The sequence below is a fragment of the Triturus cristatus genome, chromosome 10 (genome assembly GCF_964204655.1).
Source record: "Triturus cristatus chromosome 10, aTriCri1.1, whole genome shotgun sequence".
In the NCBI taxonomy this organism is placed as follows: Eukaryota; Metazoa; Chordata; class Amphibia; order Caudata; family Salamandridae; genus Triturus; species Triturus cristatus.
In genome coordinates, this window is record NC_140593.1 from 12,142,773 (window position 1) to 12,169,914 (window position 27,142).

The 27,142-nt window shown below is 52.0% G+C and overlaps 1 pseudogene; it reads right to left on the bottom strand.

Annotated features, from left to right (window-relative positions):
- Positions 1-454: 454 nt before the first annotated feature.
- On the bottom strand, positions 455-2,275 carry LOC146788722 (18S ribosomal RNA; annotated as a pseudogene).
- Between the last annotated feature and the right edge of the window lie 24,867 nt (positions 2,276-27,142).

Consider the following 27,142-nt stretch of genomic DNA (forward strand, 5'->3'; position numbering starts at 1 on the left):
GGGGTCCCGTCACAGGCCCTCAGATCCTTCTCTTCCAGGCTGCCCTGCCACATGAGAAGGGCCCAACCTCATTCGGAGGTCCCAGCCAGCAGCAGGTCCTTCTAGGGGGTGTGGTACCAGCCCACTGCCATTTGGTTTCCCCTCACCGCAGGGGTGGTGCCGGGTGAGCTTGGGTTCCATCTCAGGAGGGCCTACCACTGTGCCCCTCCCAGAGAGGTACAGGAGATGGGGGCCGCCCCCGTCCCCAGTCCCTCGCGCATCGGTCTGTTCCTCCCTGGCAGTAGAGGCCCACCGAAGGCCCGGTCCTCACCCAAGCACCCCATGCGGCCGCTGACAGCTCCACCAGCCGGGGCACGCCACGGCAGGGATGGGCCCTGTGCCTATGGTGTGTGCTTGCAGGAGGCAGCTGAGGGCTTCAGGCTGGCGCCGTCGGTTGCTCGGGCCGGTCCGCCGTTAATGATCCTTCCACAGGTTCACCTACGGAAACCTTGTTCCAACTTTTACTTCCTCTAGATAGTCAAGTTTGATCATCTTCTCGGCACTCCGCCAGGGCCGTTGCTGACCCCGGCAGGGCCGATCCGAGGACCTCACTAAACCATCCAATCAGTAGTAGCAACGGGCAGTGTGTACAAAGAGCAGGGACTTAATCAACGCAAGCTTATGACCTACACTTACTGGGAATTCCTCGTTCATGGCAAATAATTGCAATCCTCAATCCCTATCACAAACAGGGTTCAGGGGGTCACCCGTACCTGTCGGTGAAGGGTAGACACATGCTGATCCGTTCAGTTTAGCGCACGTGCAGCCCCGGACATCTAAGGGCATCACAGACCTGTTATTGCTCGATCTCGAGTGGCTGAACGCCACTTGTCCCTCTAAGAAGTTGGTCGCCGACCTCTGAGGGTCGCGTAACTAGTTAGCATGGAGGAGTCTCGTTTGTTATCGGAAAATTAACCAGATAAATCGCTCCACCAACTAAGAACGGCCATGCACCACCTCCCACAGAATCCAGAAAGAGCTATCAATCTGCCAATCCTTTCCGTGTCCTGGCCGGGTGAGGTTTCCCGTGTTGAGTCAAATTGAGCCGTAGGCTCCACTCCTGGTGGTGAACTTCCCTTAATCCCTTTAAGTTTCGGCTTTACAACTTTTTAACTATACTCGCCCCGGAACCCAAAGACTTTGGTTTCCTGGAAGCTGCTCGGCGGGTCATGGGAATAACGCCGCAGGATCGCTAGTCGACATCGTTTATAGTCGGAACTACGATGGTATCTGATCATCTTGATCCTCCGACTTTCGTTCTTGATTAATGAAGACATTCTTGGCAAATGCTTTCGCTTTGGTTCGTCTTGCGCCGGTCCAAGAATTTCACCTCTAGCGGCACAATACGAATGCCCCCGGCCATCCCTCTTAATCATGGCCCCAGTTCCGAAAACCAGCAAAATAGAACCAGAGTCCTATTCCATTATTCCTAGCTGCGGTATTCAGGCAACCGGCCTGCTTTGAACACTCTAATTTTTTCAAAGTAAACGCTTCGGACCCCCAGGACACTCAGTCAATAGCATCAAGGGACGCAGAGAGGCAGGAGCTGGGACAGGGAGTAGCTCGCCTCACGGCAGACCGTTAGCTCAATCCCAAGATCCAACTACGAGCTTTTTAACTGCAGCAACTTTAATATACGCTATTGGAGCTGGAATTACTGCAGCTGCTGGCAACAGACTTGCCCTCCAATGGATCCTCGTTAAAGGATTTAAAGAGTACTCATTCCAATTACAGGGCCTCAAAAGAGTCCTGTATTGTTATTTTTCATCACTGCCTCCCCAATTCAGGATTGGGTAATTTGCACGCCTGCTGCCTTCCTTGGTAGCAGTTTCTCAGGCTCCCTCTCCGGAATCGAACCCTGATTCCCCGTTACCCGTGGTCACCATGGTAGGCACAGAAAGTACCATCGAAAGTTGATAGGGTAGACATCCGAATGTATCATTGCCGCCACGGGGACGTGAGATCGGCCTGAGATTATCTAGAGTCACCAAAGCAGCCGGGTGAGCCCAGATTCGTATTGGTCTCATAAATGCAAGCATCCCGATAGGTCAGCGCTCGTCGTCATTTATTGGTTCTAGAATTACCACAGTTATCCAAGTAACAGATGGAGCGATCAAAGGAAACATAACTGATTTAATGAGCCATTCACAGTTTCACTGTACGGTCCGTGTGTACTTACACGTGCATGGCTTAATCTTTGAGAAAAGCATATCCTACTGGCAGGATCAACCAGGTAGCCGCACCTGCTGACTGGGTGGATTCGGGGGGCTGGGTGCCCATCTCCCCGACTGGACAACCTTCGCGCACCCCTCCCTCTCGGGAGCCTGTTGGGTGAAGGAGCCCACCCGCCTGGGTGGGAAGGCTCACTGGCGGGGTGGAGAGGTACGCTCGCATGGGCACCGGCAGGCCCAGCCATCTCCCCCGGAAGGGAGAGGTGGGCTAAGGCACAGCCTGAGCGAGACGCAGGGGGTGCCGGAGCCTGGCGGCGGCGACACCCCTCAGAACAATTGTTCCGAGCTGCTGTGGAAATGTGCTGGGCAGAGAGGGGTGACGGCATGGCGCATGGGGCATATGAACCTGCTGGGCAGGAGCATCTGAGGGCTTGGCACCACCCGGCCCCTTCCGCTCGGGTCAGAACACTGGGGGACACGAGCTGCTGGGGCAGCTCAGCCTTTGCTCTGCTGGGTAGGGTGAAGGGCCACCTGCCAGGCGGCAAGCCCTCGAGTCAGACAGTCCATGTGGGGAGGAAGCTCCTTGCTTGAAACAACAGCCGAGGCTGGCCAAGCAGTCCATCCCTAAATGGACCGAGAGTGCCCAATAGAACAGAGTATGGCCAAGGCATCCCCTGGCAGGCTGCCCTGCTCAGGAGGGATGCCGGCTTCACATCCTGCCTGCTCCCGGGGCGAGCAGGCTCAAAGGAAAGGCCCATTTGGAAGGGGCTGAGAGGCAGGCGCAGACCTGGGCCCCTGGGGACCCTGGTGGGCAGGCCCGGGTGCTGCATTCCCCATCTCAGAATCACCGGACCTCACGGAGGTCTGACCGAGCAAACTCAGAGAAAAAGGACCATCGGGAAGGGGCTGAGAGGCAGGTATGTACCTGGGCCCCTGGGGGCCCCGGCGGGTGAGCCTGGGTGCTGCCTTCCCCTGTCTCAGGATCGCCAGACCTCGCGGAGGTCTGACCCAGCAAACTCGATGAAAAAGGACCATCGGGAAGAGGCTGAGAGGCAGGTGAAGACCCGGGCCCCTGAGGACCCCTGCGGGCAGACCAGGGTTCTGCCTTCCCCTATCTCAGGATCACCGGACCTCGCGGAGGTCTAACCCAACAAACTCGGAGAAATAGGACCATAGGGAAGAGTCTGAGTGGCAGGCGCAGACCAGTGCCTCTGGGGGCCACGGCGGGTGGGCCCAGGTGCTGCCTTCCCCTGTCTCAGTATCGCCGGACCCCACGGAGGTCTGACCAAGCAAACTTGGAGAAAAAGGACCATCGGGAAGGGGCTGAGAGGCAGGTGCATACCCGGGCCACTGGAGGCCCAAGCGGGCAGGCCCGGGTGCTGCCTCCCTTGACTCAGGATCGCCAGACCTCGCAGAGGTCTGACCCAGGAAACTCGGAGAAAAAAGACCATCGGGAAGGGGCTGAGAGACAGGTGCATATCCAGGCCCCTGGGGGCCCTGGCGGGCAGGTCCGGGTGCTGCCTTCCCCCGTCTCAGTATCACCAGACCTCGCGAAGGTCTGACTGAGCAAACTCGGAGGAAAAAGGACCATCGGGAAGGGACTGAGAGACAGGTGCATCCCTGGGCGCCTAGGGGCCCCGGCGGGTGGGCGCGGGTGCTGCCTTTCCCTGTATCAGGTTCGCCGGACCTCACGGAGGTCTAACTGAACAAACTCGGAGAAAAAGGACCATCGGGAAGGGGCTCAGTGCCAGGCACGTACCCGGGCCTATGGGGGCCCCGGCTGGCGGGCCTGGGTGCTGCCTTCCCCTGTTTCAGGATCGCCAGACCTCACGGAGGTCTGAACCAGCAAACTTGGAGAAAAAGGACCATCGGGAAGGGGCTGAGAGGCAGGTGGTTACCCGGGCCCCTGGGGTCCCGGCAGGCGGGCCCGGGTGCTGCCTTCCCCTTTTTCCGGATTCGCCGGACCTCACGGAGGTCTGACTGACCCTCTCCCTAGTAATCCGGAGGAAAATTGCCCCCTTTCCTGTAATCCGAGCACACGAAGTGACAGAGGGGACCCAAGGCGGGAATGTACATGACCTCCTGGAGCCCTTGCTGGGATCTGGGAGGCATATGAGCCCTCATCTGGACTTCCAGATAAGCCCGGCCATCTGGTCACCCCATTGGAAAGCATTGCGGGTGACCAGATGGCTGAGGGGATAGGGGAAACCAGATGGCTGACGGGATAGGTGTGACAAGACGTCCGAGGGGATAGGTGTGACCAGATGGCCAAGGGGAAAGGGGCAACCAGATGTCCAGGTTCGAAAGGGAAGCTATCTGGTCGCTCTGTTCCCCAATGAAAGAGTGAGCGGGTGCCAGGGCATGGGGGACCAGCCATGGAGGCTGCGAGGGGGACCCGATGGGCCCTCTGAACCGGGGCCCGTGGACACCTTGCCAAGCAGGGGAGGCCTGCACGAGACCAAGGGACCCCAGCTGGGAGATGGGGCCCTGGGCCGGAGCACCCGACCCGGGACCCAACAGGTCCACAGGACACAGACGGGGCTCCCAGGCCCAGAGGTGCAGGGGATGCCTCCCCGTGCCCTCTGGACCCCGTCCCGGGCACCCTGCCATGCGGCAGGACCGAGGACGGAGCACGGGGTGGGGAGGCAACCCACCCGAGACCCTCAGGGGCACCTGCTGGAGCTCCAGAACCCAGCCAAGCAAAGGGAGGCTCACTGTCCTGGGCCTTTTTGCAGTGTGGCATGCTGGGGGATGGGGCCCAGGCCCAGAGCACCCGACCCAGTGCCCGGTGGGGCCCCTGGATCCAGCCAGGGCTCCCAGGCACAGAGGCGCGGAGGAAGCCTCCCCGGGCATGCTGGACACCATCCCTGGCACCCTGCCACGCAGCAGGACTGAGGACAGAGCCCAGGGAGGGGAGGCCGCCCTCCCCAGGGCCCTCAGGGGCCACGGTCAGAGCTTGTGAACCCAGTCAAGCAAGGAGAGGCTCCCCAGGCACAACGGAACCCCGTCCCAGGTCTTTGGCAGAGGGGCAGGCAGGGGATTGGGCCAGAGCACCCGACCCAGTGCCCGGTGGGGCCCCTGGACCCAGCCAGGGCTCCCAGGTCCAGAGGCGCAGAGGAAGCCTCCCCGGGCATGCCGGACACCATCTCTGGCACCCTGCCACGCAGCAGGACCGAGGACAGAGCCCGGGGAGGGGAGGCCGCCCTCCCCGGGGCCCTCAGGGGCCACGGTCAGAGCTCGTGAACCCAGTGAAGCAAGGAGAGGCTCCCCAGGCACAACGGAACCCCGTCCCAGGTCTTTGGCAGAGCGGCAGGCAGGGGATTTGGCCAGGGCCGGAGCACCCGACCCCGGGCCCGACAGGGCCCCTGGACCCAACCGGGGCTCCCAGGCCTGGAGGCACAGGGGAAGCCTCCCTGGGCACGCCATACCCCATCCCGAGCACCCTTCCACATGGCAGTGAGGTTCTGTAGCGATCCGAACCCGTGAATTCGGTATCGTAGTACTGACACGATTTTGGTACCAATGAACCGCAAATGATCCATTGTATACGTGACAGTGTTTTCGCTGCGCAACTAGCATGAATTCACTGAGAAGTAGGGCATTCTGTTGTAAAGCCATGGCATCCATTTTAGTTACGGCATCCATCTTGTTTCTTGCCCTCACATAGTCAATGAACGGACGATGACCCCGGCAGAGTCACCTTGTTAAGGACACGTAAGCTCGAGCCCGAGAAAGGCTGACGCTGCATGACTAGGCAGAATCAAGCTGCCTCCCTTGCCTGAGGCCAGTCCTGCCAAACTGGTTCTTGTGTCCGTTGTCCTGACTGAAAGGTCGAAGACGATTGCCCTGCCCGTTTATGATCCATAAACACCTCTTATCCTACATTTCAATCCTTTGCACCTGGCTCTGCTCCTTTCCTTCTGGGCTTTTACAATGGGGAGGTTACGATTTTTATGATGGGGAGGATCGGGAGAAGAATGGAGAACTGTCGAGGGATCCTGATCGAATACCAAAAACCTACAACTAATCATTGTTTGATATTTATTTATTGTCTGTTTGGGATACCGGGCTGGGCATGAGAAATATTTGTGTAATGTTGAAATATTTGTGTAATGTTGCCCCAAGACATTTTTCTTGTATTTAAGGCGCTACCCACTTGATACGAATTGAACAGTCTCGTAGATTCTGCCTCTGTGTGGTTCCTATGATTTCTGTGTCCCTGCAGTAAATAAACCTTGGTCTTTGACGCCGCCATCGAGAAGCCCGTGTCTCTGTTTATTTGTGCACCGAGACAGGTGGATCTCAGGGGTCTTCGGGTGTTGTTTCCCTGACACCTCTGGACTCTTAAAAGTCCAGAACCTCAAATTGGCGCCCAACGTGGGGCGACGTCATCCGGTACCGGTCCAAAGCCTGAAAAGTTCGAGAAGTTTCGTGTGAAGATTCCGGAGGGAGGTACCCCGCTTCATCGATCCCTGCATGTCCTAAAAGTGGCCCGACGATCTCTTCCACAAGGGTTCCCGTTCCCAGACGGCTACAGAGGACCGTTGCCTTGACTGTCGCCCTGTCTTGGACCCGAGGTGCAGACCTTAGTACGGCGAGACGTAGACGGGTTCTCCTTGGTGACGTCTTCCACATTTCAGTTAAGTATTAATTGGGTAGTGCTCAGTCTGGTCATTTGGATACGTTTGTTTTTGGATTTGTAGATTATCATTGGTTGCTCTTGTTAGGATAATCTTTGTATCTGGTATTGGTTCGTTTTTGGTAGGCCTAAGTTCTCTGCGCATCTTGGTTGGAATTTGTCTTTATAATCATGATTAAGAGTAAAAATTGTTTCTTGTCCTTATTACGTTGCAACGGGGATTTCCGGTTGGAGGATTCGTGTTCGGTTCCTCCGATTGGAACTCCTACATATGAGCTCTATTGTAAACATGGTGTGGGTCCTATTACGTACAATGAAGTATGGGTCCGTTATACCAAGAAAGATGGTGTCCTTAGTTGGCCACCGCATGGTAGTTTTGAAAGTGAAATTCTAGATAATTTAGAAATGAAATTGTTCAAGAAAAAAGCCCGGCCGGCAATGTTTGATTCTTTTCGCGTATGGCGCAAAGAAGCCAAACAGAGAGAAATTAGGAAAACAAAGAAAGAGCAGAAAGAGAAAGGGTTGACCTTAATGGAGTCTGCTAGGCAGCTGCATGTCAACGAGACCGAAAAAGCAATAGAAATAGCGAACAGAAGACATAATCTGGCGATCGATAAATGCTACCCTGTCTTGCCATCTTGTCCTGCTAAGCCGATAGAGGACCCCGAAAAGGATCCCCTGTTGTCTTATCTGATGAGTTCACCTCCACCGTATGCACAGGGTATTGCAGCACCACAGTTACTACCTTTTGTACAGCCAGCTGCTGGTCAGCATGGAATAGGTGCTCCACTTCCTTTGAATCCAGCTCCTGTCTTTCCCGTGATCAATGATCCTACGGCACCCCCTCTCCCTGGGTTGCCTGTTCCGCCTTTGCCTATCGTTTCACAAACTGCTTTACCTACTACTCACACCCTTACTATTTCATCTGCTTCAGCTGCCCTGTCCCCGAGCCCTATCATTTTGACTCCGCTTTCCGTTCGTCGGAAGATAACCGACTCTGTGACTAATATCATAACTCCTCTCTACAGGTCTTTAATTGGGACCCCCGTTTCTGACTCTATACAGAGACGTAGCCAGCTTCCTGGTCCCGAGGAACGAGACACGTTAGATTCGACAGCTCTTAGGTGGATGTCGAAAGCTGCGAAGTATGATGCACGAAGAGTGTTAGACACATTTATGCAATGGAATGAACCGACTCAACGTTATGTTTTTGACGTGATGTGTTCTCTTGTGCGTGAAGAATGGGAAGATGATGACTTAGATACAGTTCCTTCTGATTTAATAAATATTCAGCAGAAATTCGCCGCAGGAATGGTGATAGGTTCAGAAGTAGGGAGAGCGGTAGAATTGGTTTTAGCTTATAGAGATGAGTCCCCCTTAACCCCTTCCATGCGGGGCGGATTCCCCCGCGGTGCTGACCGTTGCTTGCGCGGGCGTGGTCATGACGGAACGGTTCCGTCATGAGCACAGCGCAACCGACGCTCATGACGGAACCGTTCCGTCATGAGCGTCGAACGTGTTAAGGGCGACAAGAGACCCTGATGGTACACCGATAACTAGAAAAAGACGAGGTCAGTATCCGATGAGGGAAGTTCCGCCCATATGGCGTGATGCAGTTCAAGCTGATGCGGCCCTTGGTATTGCAGCTGCCCCAGCGCAATTCCAGAGAGTATGGATACATATCCCTTGGAAGCGAGCTGAAGTATTAGCAGTGAAGCAAGCATTGCCAGATCCTCGTAAAAATCCTGCTGGTTACTATAAAGAATTAACGCAGACAGTCCAAGCGTGTATCATGAATTTGGCAGACATTGAAATGCTATTCGGTAATGTAGTGCCACAGCCTATATGGGCCAAGATTCGGCAAGAGAACCACCCAGTCGCCTTAGGAGGTGATTGGCCAGCTATCGTAGCGGCAGACGCACAACAGGTTGGCGGAGCCAAACCTGAACCCCTGATTGCTGACTTACCTGGCGGAATAATTAATCTGATGAAAACGCTGATGCCAGCATTGCGAGTAAATTGGGATAAACTATCAGCATGTAAGCAAAAGAAGGACGAAAGCGTCTCTGACTTCTTCGCTAGATTTGAAGAGACTTTCGTAGATCACAGTGGGCAAGATATGAGTACCGAGGGAGGTCAGAGGTTGTTTGTTGATAAGTTTGTGTTTAATTTATTACCTGAGCTTAGTAATAAGTTAAAAGATTCAGAAAGTGCATGGGCAGTGTCGACGACAACACAGATACTAGCAACTGCTCAGTATTACGAGAATAGAGAGAAAGAAGAGAAGGAAAAATCAGAAAAGAAAACGAAAGATTTAAAAACCAAAGTTCTGTTTCAACAAGCATATCCGCCTCGTTCGAATCAGTAAGATTCACAGCAGCGACCTCAGTTTCAGCCGCAGCCACAATTTCAGCAAGGGACGGGCCAAAGATTTAATTATAACTTTCCCCGACAACAATTAGCATGGAATCAGTGTGCCTATTGTAAAAAGGAGGGTCATTATAAGAACGAGTGTCCAGTACTACACCCTCAAACTAGTGGTATCCCAGCTCAGAGAGGAAATGTTGGATTTACGCATGCTCCTAGAGGTAGAGGGCGTGGTACGATGACACCACAGGCTGATCGCCAATCGAATTATTTCGACCTGCGAAATATACAACCTACGCAACTAGGTAGATCTCCACAGTACCATGTTGAAGATTACTACGATCCTAATGAAGAGATCCATAGAAATGAGCAATAGGACAGCCGAGGACAGAGAGAGGGAGTAGTATCAGTTCCAGTTGATCAGAGTGGACCTTATGTCGCAGTAGCTACCCGTTTCTGTTGGATACTGGTGCGGCAAAAAGTTCAATCATGCGTGCAATACTCCCTGGCGCACCTTTGTCCGGCTTAACGAACATTTCAGTAGGTTTCTCAGGCGCCCCTGTTCACAATCCTGTGTCTAGTCCTTTATCTATCTCTGTTGGGCCATGCAAGCTAGAAGCACCCCTTATCCTAACTACTGGTTGTAATGAGAATCTGCTTGGTTTAGACCTGTTGAAACGCCTGCATGCAACACTGTACTGTTCTCCTTCGGGAGTACAGCTCACATTAGGCAGAAGAGTCATCTCTCCGATGTACATTTCTGTTAGACCTGGCACCTTGGCGTGAGTCTCCCTCCCTCTTTTTGTCGCTGTGCCTCATGTGATTTTATGGTGTTAGCCGCTCAGCGCGCTGTGCCACTGCCAACCAGTGTCGCGGTGCGAGTGCTCCCTTTGTAAATTGTATATGTTGGTTGGATTCCATTATTGGATTGTTTGATTTACTATCAGACCCCAGTAAAGTGCGCCAGGAGCGCCGGGGCATGTAAAGGCAAACGCCGCTGGTGGGCTTGCAGCACGGGTTGTGCCACCCACAGAAGCGGCCGGTAAAATACGTCTAAGGTCTGCCATCGCAGAACCTGCGTGCAGTCTGGTACTGACACGCCGACCGACAAGTGCCCACACTTGCCGGTCCCCGAAACCTTCCCTTAGCTGCATGTTAGTCACCCCTCTGGTAGGCCCACGGGCAGGGTGCATTGTGAGCCTGAGGTAGGACAAGCCTAGATGCGTGGCATGTCCTGGTAGTGAATGACCGCCATTTTGTTGTTCCCTACTGTAAGGCTACCCTGTTCTCATAGGCCAGTATGGGCGGCCTGGATCATTACACCCTATGATCCTAACCGACCCAGGGAACATGGTAGGAGATCGAGTTTAGTATGCCTGAACTCGGAATGTTAAGGTACATCTTTTCGCAAGGTTTATTTTAATATTCCGGGTTTGCAAATGTCACTTTTAGAAAGTTGGCCTTTGCTTGCCTAACCATTTCAGCCGCCTCTGCGTGATGTGTATCTGATGTCTGGCTGGTGTGAGTGACAGGGCTGGGGGAACCCAGATGGGCAGGGCTAGGTAGCCTGGTATGAATAGGACGATCAACAGGTAGATGGGTGGGAGGAGTGCTCCTAGGCTCTGAATAGGACAGTGCTCCGCTACCTCGAGTCTGGCTCCACCCCCTGTGGAGCGTCTGATGACTCTGCCCTGCACTCTGAAAGAAGAAGCCTGCATCACGTAAACAAAGTGCTCAGAAACCGGACTGAACTAGGCAAGGGCCCCCCTGGCCTGGGAGAACAAAAGATTTGTGGTATAAATGGAGGAGCCCTGCTCCTAAGAAACTAGATCCGCTTTTGACCAAGAAGAATCTCTGCCTGAGGAGGAGGCACCGGGAAAGCTGTAGGAGGAAGACTGTCCCTGTCCTGGGGGATTGGCCTGCAGTGGTGACCTCGCTGCCAAAGGGGAGAAGAGAAACTGTTGCTGAAGACTTTGCTTTATTCTTACTTTCAAGACTTGTGCTTTTCCAAAACGATCTCCAAGGGCTTGGAACTGAGCTTGCCCCCTGAACGGAGCCCCAGGACCATTGGGCTCTACCTGATCTTCACTCGCCTGCTGCTAGACCGTGGTGTCCTTTCCCTCGCCGGAGCTGTGACCCTCGTGCCGCAGTCCCTCCCTGAGCCGTGACCAGGACTGCTTAGCCGCCCCCGCCTTGGGAAGAGCCTCGCTCGATCGGAGCCGCTCCCCCTACGCTGTGCTGGGCTGCCCCTGTCACCTCGCTCGCTGGAGGCTCGCTGTGCACCTTCACCCTCCCGCCGGAATCGGCGTTTGTGAGCATCTCCAAGCCTCGGACGGTCCGGACGTATTTGCGTGCCCGGCTGCCCCGCTTTGTTCACCCGCCACCTGCAACACCCGCTCTTGTCGTGAGCCTGAAGATCAGACACCCATCGTGAAGTGTGGGAGCCTCGGACGCCGCCTCGCTCTTCTGTGGAAGAGCCGCTGACATCCCGCACCCACCTTCGCGACAAGAACCAAGGTACTGTACTTACGAACTCGACCGCGAGCTCGCATCGGATCCAGGGTCCGCAACGTTCTGATTTCCCTGTCATCTGCTGTGGGCTTCCAAGTCGCCACCTCAGCCTGGAGTGTGCTGAGGCCTACAGTCACCTTGTGCCCGCCTAAAGAACTTTCCGTACCAAGAGAACTTTACCGTATTCCTAAGAATTGTGGCCCCATCAGTTCAACGTTACTGGGCCTTGTATTTAACTCTGCTGAAACTACATAAAAGCTTATTTTTATATACTACCGGATTGGTGTCCATTTGTGGTGCATGCAGGGGGTTTACTGTATGTGTAATTGCATTTGCTTAACCGTGTACGCCTGAGACTTAGCCTAGACTGCTCGCGCCACGCACCTAGAGGGTGAGCAGGGGTTATTCTGGGGAGTCATCCTTCGCCCTGACAAGAAGTAAAGGGTCCCTGCTTGTTGTAGGTTCACACCTGCGTCAACCAGAGCCCCCTCATTTCTAACATTGGTGGCAGCGGTGAGGATTTACGGATTTGCATTTGTGGTTTGCGTATAGTGAATCACTGATCACCACGTAGTGAGAGCAGACCAGTAACACAGCCACAAGGCTAGCATTTGTTTTTGTTTTGCCAAGAATCTCCGTTGTTAGAGCCATGCCTGGTTCACTTTCCGCCGGAAGGGCGGCTTCCATAATCTCTGGATTCGAAGACATAGATTGGGAAGAAGGCGCACTTCAGGATCGTACCAATGAAGACTTGAAAGGTTTGTGCTCCAAGTTCAGGATCGCCCAAACTGGATTAAAAAACAAGGCCCAATTCGTGAAGGCGCTGAGGGCCTGGTATGAGTCAAAGGCACCAGAGAATCAGGTGGAAGTGGTTCCACCAGAAAGTGTCCATGAGTTTGGCAGATGCCTGTCGCCAGAAGAGTTGGCGGACAGGGCAGCAACCCGGGCACACGAGGTGGAAATGGCAAATCTTCATGGGCAGATGGATATGGAAAAACAAAGATTAGCCATGGAAGAAAAGAAACTACAATTAGAGCATGACATGAAGCTGAGGGAGCTGGAGCTGAAAGCAAAAAGTTTGGAGCTTAATCCCTCTGGTGGCAGCACACCGCCAGGACCGGCGGAACCAAGAGTTTATATTCCCAAGGATGTAGTGAAGGAGTTCTTCAGGAATGACGACATCGGGCAGTGGTTCAGAGCCTACGAGGTAGCCATGTCTTCCCACCGGGTCCCTGAGAAAGATTGGGGAGCGGGGTTGTGGGGAAGGTTCCTGAGTGAGGGGCGGGACACACTGTTAGATTTGCCTGTTGATGTTCGTAATTCTTATTCCCATATGAAGGAAGCATTGATGGCTAGGTATGGGTTGACCCCTGAGTTATATAGACAGAGGTTCAGGGGTTGCACTAAGATTCCCAATAGTACGTATGTGGAGTATGTGACTTTCTTTTGCAGAGCGCTGGATGGTTGGGTGAAGGGTAGTAAGGTGAATGATTATCAAGGGCTTCTTGATCTAATGGCATGGGAGCACTTGTCCAGTAATTGTTTTCCTGAGCTACGCCAGCACCTGATCGATAGTAAGCTGACTAACCCGAGGAAGCTTGCTGAGGAGGCGGACCGCTGGGTCAGTACCAGGGTCCACAAGGGTACCGTGGGAGATTCCGCCAAAGGTGGGCAGGGTCCCCAGCAGAAGAGTGGGGGGGACAGGGGTAAACAGAAGCAGTTCCAAAAAGGGCCCCAAAATAATCCCCAAGGGAACCAAGGGAAGGGTTCTCAGCCTCCCCCACCCCAGAAACCGACCGGGGCCCCGACAGGTCCTCCTGTTCAGAAGGGGCCCGTAAGATGTTACAGGTGTAACAATTTGGGGCATTTTGCCTCTGATGTGAAGTGTCCGATGTTTGGTAAACCAGCACCCACTGGTGCTCCACCCCGGCAGGTGACTAGTGTAGCCTTGGGGGAGGAGAGGGATGTCCAAGGTGGGTGGGGTCCCGCAGAGATGTCCCTGGTCTCGCTAGGAGACCGTGAAGTGGTCCCTCCAACCCAGCTGCCTGAGAACACTAAGAAGTACAGGCAGTGGGTGACCATAAATGGCCATAGGGTGGAAGCTCTTAGAGATACAGGAGCCAGTGTGACAGCTGTCAGGTGTCACCTGGTGTCTCAGGAGCAGGTGGTCCCCAATGCATTCTATCCCGTTGTTGCCGCTGACAACACAGAGAGGCACTGCAAGGTGGCTCAGGTTCCCTTCGAGTGGGGGGGGGTCTCTGGTACTCTTCAGGTAGCTGTGAGGCCCGCCATGCCTGTAGACTGTTTGTTAGGGAACGATTTGGAGAGCTCACCTTGGGCTCAGGTGGAGCGGAGTGCTCACCTGGAGATGTTGGGTATGCCGGATTGGGCGTGTGTCACCACACGGTCCATGGCAGCCAGTAAAGGTACTCGAGAGGTCCTGGAGCCTGAGAGGGAGGCCCAGGAGCCGGCCTCAGAGAGAAGGGGAAAGGGGCGCGGGAAGCCGGCCCCTGAAGTTCCCATGGTCCAGGAGGAAGCAGACCTTGAGGGGGATGCCCTGGAGCCTACAGGGGAACAAATAGCTGAACTGGGAGACCTACCGGAGCTGACCCATTGGCAGCAGGAAGGGGGTCCCACCAGGGAGGACTTTTGTAAGGCACAGAAGGAGTGCCCTTCTCTCGTGGGTATGCGGCAGCAGGCTGCAGCCCAGGCTGCAGCCCAGGCCGCAGGTGATCAGTCAGGATCGCATTTCATTTACTGGGAGAACGACCTCCTGTATACAGAGCCTAAGGTTGCTGAGCCTGGGTCAGCCCGTGCGCTGGTGGTACCCCAGGACTTCAGAGCCTTCCTACTGGGGCTGGCTCACGATGTGCCATTGGCAGGGCATTTGGGGCAGGACAAGACCTTTGAAAGGCTTGTCACCCACTTTTATTGGCCTCAAATGCGCAGGAGTTCGGATACTCACTGCAGGACATGCCAGACTTGCCAGGCAAGTGGAAAGAGTGGGAGGAAGCAGAAGGCTCCACTCCAGCCATTCCCTGTGGTCGGTACTCCATTCCAGCGAGTGGGGATTGACATTGTAGGGCCACTGGACCCCAAGACAGCGATGGGCAATAGGTTCATCCTGGTCCTGGTGGACCATGCCACCCGGTACCCGGAAGCCATTCCTCTGAGGACAGTGACGGCCCCCGTGGTGGGACGTGCACTGATGGGAATTTTCTCCCGAGTGGGATTCCCTCTAGAGGTGGTGTCTGACCGAGGTACCAATTTCATGTCCAAGTACATGAAATCTCTTTGGCAAGAGTGTGGTGTAACCTACAAGTTCACCACACCTTACCACCCCCAAGGAAACGGGTTGGTTGAGAGATTCAACCGAACCCTCAAAGGCATGATAATGGGCCTAGAAGGACCCATGAGGCGCAAGTGGGACGTCCTCTTACCATGCCTTCTCTTCGCTTACCGCGAGGTGCCACAGAAGTCTCTGGGGTTCAGTCCCTTTGAGCTTCTGTATGGTCACCCCGTCCGAGGACCTCTAAGTCTGGTCAAGGAAGGCTGGGAGCAATCTCCCAGGAAACCTCCTCAGAATGTATATAGCTACATGCTGGCCTTCAGGAATCAGACTAGGCGTTTCAGGCAACTTGCTGAGGCAAATCTGGAAGCCAGCCAGGATGAGATGAAGCGGTTGTACGACCAGAATGCCACTCTGGTAGAGCTTCAGCCTGGGCAGAAAGTATGGGTCTTGGCCCCCGTGGAGCCATGTGCGCTCCAGGATAAGTGGACCGGTCCCTTTGAGGTGGTGGAGCGCAAGAGTCCTGTTACCTACGTGGTGGACCTGAAGACTTCCAGGAACCCCTTACGGGTCCTACATGTCAACCGCCTCAAGCCCCACTTGGAGAGGTCCCAAGTGGGCATGCTCTTGGCAACAGATGCGGGGATGGAAGAGGAGACAGAACCTCTTCCGGACCTCCTGTCAGCCAAGGAGCAAGATGGGTCAGTGGATGGTGTCATCCTCTCTTCCACCCTGACCCCTGAGCAACAGAATGATTGTCGCCAGTTGCTGGGACAATTTTCTGACCTGTTTTCCCTGGTCCCTGGTGTCACTGATTGGTGCGTCCATGATGTGGACACTGGGGATAGCCCTCCTGTACGGCACAAGGCCTACAGGGTGACTGACAGGGTGAGGACATGCATCAAGGAGGAGGTCTCCAAGATGTTTGCACTCGGGGTCATTGAGTCTTCTAGCAGTCCTTGGGCCAGCCCCGTGGTCTTGGTCCCAAAGGCTGCAGCGCCGGGAGCCACACCCGAACTCCGGTTCTGTGTGGACTACAGAGGACTCAATTCAGTCACTAGGACTGACGCACACCCCATCCCCAGAGCTGATGAGCTCATCGATCGGCTAGGGGCTGCCAACTACCTCAGCACGTTTGATCTAACGTCTGGGTATTGGCAGATCGCCTTGACCAAAGAGAGGTCAGCATTTTCCACCCCAGATGGGCACTACCAGTTCCGGGTTATGCCATTTGGGATGAAGAATGGCCCTGCCACCTTCCAGAGATTGGTCAACCAGGTGTTGGCTGGGCTGGATTCGTTCAGTGCAGCCTACCTGGATGACATCGCAGTGTTCAGCTCCACTTGGGAGGAACACTTGCGTCACCTCTGGGAAGTGTTGATGGCGCTGCACAAGGCAGGCCTCACGATCAAGGCGAGTAAGTGCCAGATCGGGCAGGGTTCCGTGGTGTACTTGGGACACCAAGTGGGGAGTGGCCAGGTGGCACCCCTTCAGCCCAAGATAGAAACCATCCTGAATTGGGAGGCGCCCAAAACCCAGACAGAGGTGAGAGCCTTCCTAGGTCTCACCGGGTACTACAGGAGGTTTGTCAAGGGGTATGGCAACATGGTTGCCCCCTTGACAGCGCTGACTTCGAAGAAGCAGCCCAGGAAGGTGATCTGGACTGACACCTGTCAGAGAGCTTTTGAGGCCTTGAAAACTGCTATGTGCACGGCGCCCGTGCTCTTGGCTCCCAACTTCTCCAAAGAGTTTATCGTTCAGACAGACGCTTCAGAGCATGGTGTGGGGGCTGTTCTTTCACAGATTAATGAGGAGGGCCTAGATCAACCCGTAGCCTTTCTTAGCAGGAGGTTACTTCCACGGGAACAGAGGTGGAGTGCTATTGAGCGTGAGGCATTTGCTGTGGTCTGGGCGCTGAAGAAGCTAAGACCCTACTTGTTTGGGTCTCACTTCCGGGTTCAGACGGACCACAGGCCCCTCAGATGGTTGATGCATATAAGGGGTGAGAATCCAAAGCTGTTGAGGTGGTCCATTTCCCTACAGGGGATGGATTTCACGGTGGAACCTCGCCCTGGTACGGATCACGCCAATGCTGACGGTCTGTCCAGATTTTTCCGCCTTAGTGATGAGGAACTCCCTGGGGTAGGGTAGTTCCCCCCACTTTTCAGCTGGAGGGGACACGTGTTAGACCTGGCACCTTGGCGTAAGTCTCCCTCCCTCTTTTTGTCGCTGTGCCTCATGTGATTTTATGGTGTTAGCCGCTCAGCGCGCTGTGCCACTGCCAACCAGTGTCGCGGTGCGAGTGCTCCCTTTGTAAATTGTATATGTTGGTTGGATTCCATTATTGGATTGTTTGATTTACTATCAGACCCCAGTAAAGTGCGCCAGGAGCGCCGGGGCATGTAAAGGCAAACGCCGCTGGTGGGCTTGCAGCACGGGTTGTGCCACCCACAGAAGCGGCCGGTAAAATACGTCTAAGGTCTGCCATCGCAGAACCTGCGTGCAGTCTGGTACTGACACGCCGACCGACAAGTGCCCACACTTGCCGGTCCCCGAAACCTTCCCTTAGCTGCATGTTAGTCACCCCTCTGGTAGGCCCACGGGCAGGGTGCATTGTGAGCCTGAGGTAGGACAAGCCTAGATGCGTGGCATGTCCTGGTAGTGAATGACCGCCATTTTGTTGTTCCCTACTGTAAGGCTACCCTGTTCTCATAGGCCAGTATGGGCGGCCTGGATCATTACACCCTATGATCCTAACCGACCCAGGGAACATGGTAGGAGATCGAGTTTAGTATGCCTGAACTCGGAATGTTAAGGTACATCTTTTCGCAAGGTTTATTTTAATATTCCGGGTTTGCAAATGTCACTTTTAGAAAGTTGGCCTTTGCTTGCCTAACCATTTCAGCCGCCTCTGCGTGATGTGTATCTGATGTCTGGCTGGTGTGAGTGACAGGGCTGGGGGAACCCAGATGGGCAGGGCTAGGTAGCCTGGTATGAATAGGACGATCAACAGGTAGATGGGTGGGAGGAGTGCTCCTAGGCTCTGAATAGGACAGTGCTCCGCTACCTTGAGGCTGGCTCCACCCCCTGTGGAGCGTCTGATGACTCTGCCCTGCACTCTGAAAGAAGAAGCCTGCATCACGTAAACAAAGTGCTCAGAAACCGGACTGAACTAGGCAAGGGCCCCCCTGGCCTGGGAGAACAAAAGATTTGTGGTATAAATGGAGGAGCCCTGCTCCTAAGAAACTAGATCCGCTTTTGACCAAGAAGAATCTCTGCCTGAGGAGGAGGCACCGGGAAAGCTGTAGGAGGAAGACTGTCCCTGTCCTGGGGGATTGGCCTGCAGTGGTGACCTCGCTGCCAAAGGGGAGAAGAGAAACTGTTGCTGAAGACTTTGCTTTATTCTTACTTTCAAGACTTGTGCTTTTCCAAAACGATCTCCAAGGGCTTGGAACTGAGCTTGCCCCCTGAACGGAGCCCCAGGACCATTGGGCTCTACCTGATCTTCACTCGCCTGCTGCTAGACCGTGGTGTCCTTTCCCTCGCCGGAGCTGTGACCCTCGTGCCGCAGTCCCTCCCTGAGCCGTGACCAGGACTGCTTAGCCGCCCCCGCCTTGGGAAGAGCCTCGCTCGATCGGAGCCGCTCCCCCTACGCTGTGCTGGGCTGCCCCTGTCACCTCGCTCGCTGGAGGCTCGCTGTGCACCTTCACCCTCCCGCTGGAATCGGCGTTTGTGAGCATCTCCAAGCCTCGGACGGTCCGGACGTATTTGCGTGCCCGGCTGCCCCGCTTTGTTCACCCGCCACCTGCAACACCCGCTCTTGTCGTGAGCCTGAAGATCAGACACCCATCGTGAAGTGTGGGAGCCTCGGACGCCGCCTCGCTCTTCTGTGGAAGAGCCGCTGACATCCCGCACCCACCTTCGCGACAAGAACCAAGGTACTGTACTTACGAACTCGACCGCGAGCTCGCATCGGATCCAGGGTCCGCAACGTTCTGATTTCCCTGTCATCTGCTGTGGGCTTCCAAGTCGCCACCTCAGCCTGGAGTGTGCTGAGGCCTACAGTCACCTTGTGCCCGCCTAAAGAACTTTCCGTACCAAGAGAACTTTACCGTATTCCTAAGAATTGTGGCCCCATCAGTTCAACGTTACTGGGCCTTGTATTTAACTCTGCTGAAACTACATAAAAGCTTATTTTTATATACTACCGGATTGGTGTCCATTTGTGGTGCATGCAGGGGGTTTACTGTATGTGTAATTGCATTTGCTTAACCGTGTACGCCTGAGACTTAGCCTAGACTGCTCGCGCCACGCACCTAGAGGGTGAGCAGGGGTTATTCTGGGGAGTCATCCTTCGCCCTGACAAGAAGTAAAGGGTCCCTGCTTGTTGTAGGTTCACACCTGCGTCAACCAGAGCCCCCTCATTTCTAACAATGTCGATGGACAAGCTCCCACCGGAGCTGCGTTCTCTCCCTGATACTCTTTGGGCAACTGGTCCTAACGATGTAGGTCTAATGGAAATCCCGCCTTATGTGGTAAGTCTAAAAGCGAATGTTAAATTTCCACGAATCCCACAGTATCGGATTTCAAATGAAGGTGAACAAGCACTTTTACTGATTGTAAAGGACTTGATACAGAAAGATGTGATTGAGGAAACTAGAGGAAACGTTTGTAATAGTCCTGTTCTGCCGATTTTGAAACGCACTGATCCTTCCAAACCTCCAATCTACAGATTTGTGATCGACCTCAGAGAGGTTAACAAAATTGTGATTCCACAGTTCCCAGTGGTACCAGATATCACTGCATTATTAACGTTGATTCCTGCATCGGCATCATGGTTCACGGTAATTGACTTGAAAAATGCATTTTTCAGCATCTCGATAGCCAAAGAAAGTAGAGACATTTTTGGTTTCTCCCTAGGAGGACGCAGTTTCAGATTCAAACGCGCTCCACAAGGTTATTGTGAAATCCCTTCAATTTACAGCCAAGCACTAAAGAGTCAACTAGATACTCTTGTACTTCCTCATGGTGTTGCTCTGATCCAATACGTAGACGATCTCCTACTAGCCGCTGATGACAAGGAAACTTGCAAAGCAGCTACAATTTCTTTATTGCGTCATTTGTCAGACTTACATCACAAGGTGTCACCTTCTAAACTGCAATATTGTTGCCAAGAAGTGACCTACTTAGGTCATCTTTTGTCAAAGGAGGGAAGAAGGTTGACCCCAGAGAGAATCAAAGCAATTTCGCAGATGACTGTACCAAGCACACAGAGAGAAGTGCGTGCGTTTTTGGGTATTACGTCATACTGTAGGCAATGGATCGCAAATTTTTCCCTCATGGCAAAACCATTGGTAGCCCTGACCGGAAAAGGTGTTCCGAGCCCTTTGCCATGGTCTGATGAATGTCAACAGAGTTTCTCTGACTTACGTGATGCGCTGTGTTCAGCTCCTGTGTTGGGTACCCCTGACTACAGTAAGCCGTTTACTCTATATGTCCATGAAAGAGAAGGTTGTGCGTTGAGTGTTTTAACGCAACAATTTGGCGACAAACAGCGGCCTTGTGCATATTTTTCATCAACGTTAGATCCGGTAGCCAGAGCATTGCCAAGTTGTTTGAGAGCCACAGCAGCAGCCGCAGTGTCTATTCGACAGTCTGCTGGATTAGTCATGAACAACATGTTAGTAGTCATGGTTCCACGTGCTGTGGATACACTCATGAATCGAACGAAAACTCAGCACCTCACCAGTGCTAGATTATCAGGCTACGAGCTGACACTTTTGGCAAGTCACATTCAGATCAAGCGATGCAACATATTGAATCCAGCAACGCTGTTGCCGATTGCCCAGGAGTCGAGTGATTCAGAACCCCATGATTGTTGTTTCAGAACTGAGGAAGAGACAAAAGGTAGAATCGATTTAAAAGATACTCCGCTATCAGACCCAGACGGCACGTTATATGTCGATGGGTCCTGTTTCAAACTCCAGAATGGTGATGTAATGGCCGCGTATGCAGTTACGACCTTGAGTACGATTGTTGAGACTGCAAGAGTGAGTCAGAATTCTGCCCAAGCAGCAGAATTAATTGCATTGACAAGAGCGTGTGTTTTAGCTGAGGGAAAGAGAGTGAATGTGTTTACTGACAGCCAGTACGCCTTCGGCGTTGCACATAGTTTTGGACGTCTCTGGAAAGAAAGAGGTTTTCTCACGTCCCATGGAACTAAGATCCAACATGGACAGTTAGTCAGCGATCTATTAGAATCCCTGAGCCTACCGAATGAAGTTGCGATTGTAAAGTGCAGTGCACATCGAAAGATTACGGATGATGTTGGCCGAGGGAATGCGTTTGCTGATGAGGTCGCTAAAGAAACGGCCAAGAACATGATGAGCAGAATGTATATTGCAACGTCTGCAAGATGGATTGCTGAATCAGGAATGTGTGAGAGTACGATTGACAGTGTGAAAGCAATCCAAAATGAGGCAACTGAAGATGAGAAGAATGAATGGAAGGAGAAAACGGGTAGAATGGATTCGAGTGGATGTTGGGTTGATCTGTCTGAGCAGCAACGTTGGATGTTACCCAATGCGTATGTACTTGCAGTAGTCACGATGGCGCATGGAGCGGCGCACATTAGTTCGAAAGGGATCTGTAAAATGTTAGCTCCAGTATGGAGGAATGATGGAATTACAAAGTGTGCGGAAAGAGTGGTGAAAAACTGCATGGTATGCCTGATGCATAATCCTGGCAAGGGAACCCCAACACCAACTGGTCATTTTGCTCCCCCTTCTTGTCCTTTTGAAGTGATTCAGTTGGATTATATCCACATGGACAGGTGTAACAATCTTAAGTATGTGCTAGTGGTAGTATGTGCCTTTTCAAGGTGGATTGAGGCATACCCATTAAAGGATAACACTGCCATGTCCACTGCCAAAATCCTCCTCAAAGAATATTTCCCTAGGTATGGTATGCCACGGATTGTTTGGTCAGACAACGGAAGTGAGTTTGTAGGGAAAGTTATGAAGAGTGTGTGTGCAGGTCTAGGAATTGTACATAAATTCCACAGTGCGAATCATCCACAATCATCAGGTTTGGTGGAAGGGTACAATGGCACCCTGAAGCTGAAGCTTGCGAAAATTCAAGCTTCCACTGGTCTCTCTTGGCCAGACGCCCTGCCTTTAGCTTTACTGTCCACAAGAACGACTGTGCACTCTCGAGTAGGGCTTAGCCCATATGAGATTGTGTTTGGCCGCCCTGCTAATGTTTGGGGAGTCCCTAGGCCAAAGGAATTTAGGCAAATTGAATACCCAATGTTGATTGATTACCTTTATGATCTGACTGCTAAACTGAGCCTTATTCATCAACAGGTATTCGAATCCTTGCCTAAACTGCCGGAGAGTCCAGGCCACACGTTGAAACCTGGAGACCAGGTCGTGGTGCGGAACTTCGAACGCACCCGAAACCTTCAGCCGAGATTCGTGGGCCCGTTCCAGGTCCTCCTTGTAACCAGAACTGCAGTACGCCTAGCTGGAAGGAAGAATTGGGTGCATGCCAGCCACACAAAGCGTGTCCCTCTTCCACTTCCCTATGACAACTGGGTTAGACTAGGAATTGGTGTATCCGAGACAGAACTTGTTCCTAGACACATCCCTTTCAGTGATGCAGCGTATCTAACGGACCATCCACGAACTGAAACACAGAACTTTGGAACTTCAGCAGAAACCGTTCCGTTGAACCCTGAACCAAGTATTGCACAAAGTGAACATTTGCCATCTGTGGAGTCGAACATTTCTGCACCTGTGGACCAGCTATTTCCAGACAAAACCAGACCTGGAAAGTACAGATACAATCTTCGTTCTCATGTGATGAACTGATGACATTTCATTACTACATTTTTGTTTGAAAACTGTAAAACTGTTTTGATTGCATTACATCCCGTACTGTCAGGAAGTTTGCCTTTTTTTAATTTTTGTTTTTTCTATCCTTTTACCTTGCCGTCTGGGTTACCGTAGGGTCGTAACGTGTGCCTTGTTTTAATTTACAGGGAATCAGACATTAGGTCGATTTCTTCTGTTTATCTTGGGAACTCCCAGGATAGACAGAGGTAAGTTTTTAACAGGTACAAACCATCCGTTGCGAACGGTTATAAAAGATGGAGCTTCCTGAATTACGACGGGTTAAAGTCATAAATGTGCACAAGACAAAACTGTATGATATACTACATAGCAAATGTTTCCTAATGCAATGTGCTCTGACACTTCTGATTGTTTTTATAACTCTAGTAGGCGGAATTATTTTTGGTATTCAATTGATCTTTGCACCTGTTATGTCTACAGTATCTCCCCATATTTCTGTTTCCCCAACTATTGGTACTATTCATTCTTTCCACCCTTTTCCTGCTCACGAACAAGCTCGACGCTCTGAGTTTATAAATAACACTTTCATTCAGCTCTTGCACCAACATCAACTAGTGGTTAACACAACAAACTGCTGGGTATGTGGCCTGATACCACATACCATGGACAAGGGCATCCCTTATTTGGTTCTGCCTTTCAGTTATAATGGATCATTCTGGGCATTTCAGACCATGTTCGCCTATGCTCTAGAGACCTACCCTCCACGACCTCCGCGTTCCACCCGGTATAACTCTGCTAATAGAGCCTTGGTAAAAGGAATCACTGACATGGTGAGAGATGTCAATAATACTCCGTACATTCCCAAGGATGAATTGCGAGTTTACATGGGGTGGAACATTACAGAATATGGCATTACTCTGGGCGAGAACAAACGTAAGAGTTCAACTCCGATCTGGGTCGTACCCCACCAAGGTCAGGTCTGTTTGCAAGGGAATGGGAGGAATCAGAAAGCTCGACTTGGGAAAAGTGACTGTATTGAAACATACGTGTTCCCGTCACAATCTTCCCCAGCATTCTTAGCCGCTAAGGGAGTCCCGACTAGATTCTAGTTTTGCCAACACAGGATTGCGCCTAAAAAGCAATTTTACACCTTTGGCACACCAGGTTCCGCCTCAAGTGTGCACTTTTGAAAAGGCGGTCACATTTGACGCAATGGCGCTATGTGACATCCAGTCTAAGAACTTTTTCAACTTTTCCAAAAAGGACAGATTAGCCCTTGAGAATTTAACCAAAGACATGTCCATTATCATCAAGCAAGCGGACAAGGGGGGCGCCACTGTCCTGCAAGACATGGAGGTTTATCGGACTGAGTGTCTTCGGCAACTCATGGACACCAAATCCTATCGTGTCTTAGAAACTGACCCGACGCCAAGACTTACCCTGGAGATTAAACATCTGGTCGAGGAAGGTGAGGCAGAAGGGAGGATCACGTCCCAGGAAGCTAGTTTCCTGGTGACGAGTAGTCCGGTGATCCCCTATTTTTACTGCCTCCCTAAGATTCATAAGAGCCAACGGCCCCCTCCAGGACGTCCCATTATTTCTGGGATTGGCTCACTGTTGGAGCCCTTGTCCAAATTCGTAGATGTTTTTCTACGACCCATGGTGTTGGAAATGCCCACCTACTTGAAAGATACAGCTGATGTCCTGCGGATGCTACCAGATATCGAGTTTGATAACAGGACCGATATTCTGGCTAGCTTTGATGTAGAGTCCCTCTACACGTGTATTCCGCAGATTGAAACCCTGGACTCCATTAAGGTACTTCTCGAAGCACGTGATCTCAATAGTATTACCCCAGTCTCTTTTATCATGGAGTGCGCCAGGATAGCTATGACCGAGAATTTTTTCAAATTCGAGGATCAGATTTTTTTACAGATCTCTGGCACATCCATGGGGAGCGTTTTTGCGCCCAGCTTGGCCAACCTCTACGTGCATCTTTTTGAACAACAACATGTACTGAACCACAGTAACCCTTTTTTTGAACATCTGGTACTGTGGAAGAGGTACATCGACGATGTACTGGTGGTATGGCGGGGTACGACTCATGAGATTGAAGCTTTTCATACCTGGCTCAATCTACAAAACTCCTTCCTTAAGTTCACCATTGAGCACAGTAAAGAGAGATTGTCCTTTTTAGATATTTCTATCTTTCCTGTTGAGGGTGTTTTACACAGTGAACTCTTCAAGAAACCCATGTCCAGAAATTCTTTACTCGCATATGACAGCTACCACCCTAGGGCTCTTAGAGACAACCTCCCAGTGGGCCAGTTCCTACGCATTAGGAGGAACTGTACCACTAGGGATCTCTTTGAGAAACATGCCAAGGCCTTGGCATCCCAACTTCAGTCACGACGTTACCCTAAACGTCTGGTGCGAAGAGCATGGAAAAGGGCTTCCAACAACAATCAGGAGGCACTGTTGGACAAGAGTACTCCCAAGCCCACTAATGAGAGATTGACCTTTGTAACCACTTTCTGCTCCCATTCTAACAGACTACAGAAAGTTGTCCGTAAACATTGGCATATTCTCAATGTAGCTTCAGGCAACATTCCTTCACCCCTGTTTGCTTTTAAAAAGGGACCGAGCCTACGTAACAGTTTAGTGCACACACGACCAGCGACCCGGGCATTACGTCCTGATAACACCTTGTGGTCATTACCTCCAGTACGAGGTCACTATCCGTGTGGCTCTTGTAGTGTTTGCCCACAGACCACCAAAGCCACCTCAGTTGACATAGGCACCAGTCGTCCCTGGATACTCAACAGCCATACGAACTGTAATTCTGAGGGCGTCATATACATGATCACATGCCCTTGTTCTCTTCATTATATTGGGCACACTACGCGCAAAGTCAAGCTCCGCATTAGTGAGCATAAAAGCACGATCCGGTGCAAGAAACAGTCCACCTGCCTCACGGATCACTTCTTGGCTAAACAACATAGAGCCGATGAGCTGAGGTGGGTCGTGCTGGAACGACCTCTGATTCCCCAGCATGTTACTGACATCACTCGTTTCTTGTTTCTGAGAGAGCAGAGGATGATTTTCAGGATGGGCACCGACACACATGGCTTAAATGACAAAATTCCATGGACTTTGGTTTGAACCGTGTGTCTAGACCCATACAGTACAGTGGAGATTGCATGATGGCCGTTGACTGTCCTAAATCAGAAATCATCAAAGAATGCATGGTTCCACTGGCTGTATTAGTATATACCTACGAAAGAGAGATCGTTGTAGATATGTGTTATGAAATTTTCTGACGTTTGAACAAGGATACTCGATTGATTATACCATTACTCCCAGGCTGCGTGTAACTCTCAGAGCAGTTTGCCACTGAGTGGCTGTAGAAAGTGGGTATATAAATTGGCCCTCCCTTCTTCCCTGACACCGAGGCATATACAATATCCAGGTAGACTCCACTGGTGTTGGTGTCGTGCATTTGAACCTGGGAGATGTTCCATGCTTTTCTTGTGTGAGTCGCTACTTGATTTGGCTGACTGAGACTCTGGAGACTTTGTTGACTGATCAAGCACTATTTGTGCTATATAGGCTGTCCAAGTATATTTACTCGCCCTGCCGTCTTTATGATGGCTAATTAATTGAGAGGCAGAACCACCTAATAATACTATTGTTTCCCCCTCGGGATATCAAGAGAGTGTGGATATCGCAAGGTGATCCAGTGTTATGACTTTCTTTAACTATTTGGTGCTGGTTAGTACGAGTGAAAACACTATCGTTTTACGCTTTCTTTTACTATACTCTGGCCCCCCTCTGTTTGATCGCAGGGAATGAAATTCACTTTTGTAATGTTCAATTTACCCTCGAGCGATGTTTTTCATCTTCCTGTAGTGCTGAAGACCGCGCATGAGTGGTAGACTAGTGTCCCATTCATGGCAAGAGTCATGCATTCTTTGAGTTTCTACAGCGCAGGCTCAAGGGAAATGCTGTACACACTCGCGCGTATATTATACTGCGCATGCGCCTGAGATTAGCATTTCGCTTTCGGCTCATGCGCTCTTATGATACTCATCAATAGACACGAGACGATTGCCTACACCTGTGAAGGATCGTCCGTATCAGAGGATGTATTTATAGAAGCCTCACTTGCCTGCAGTCACCTCCCAGACTGCGCGGAGTCCGGCTCGAGGAATCGACGGATAGGTAAGGAGAGGGAATTGTCTGACCTCGTAACGAGTAGACTCTGTTTCATGAC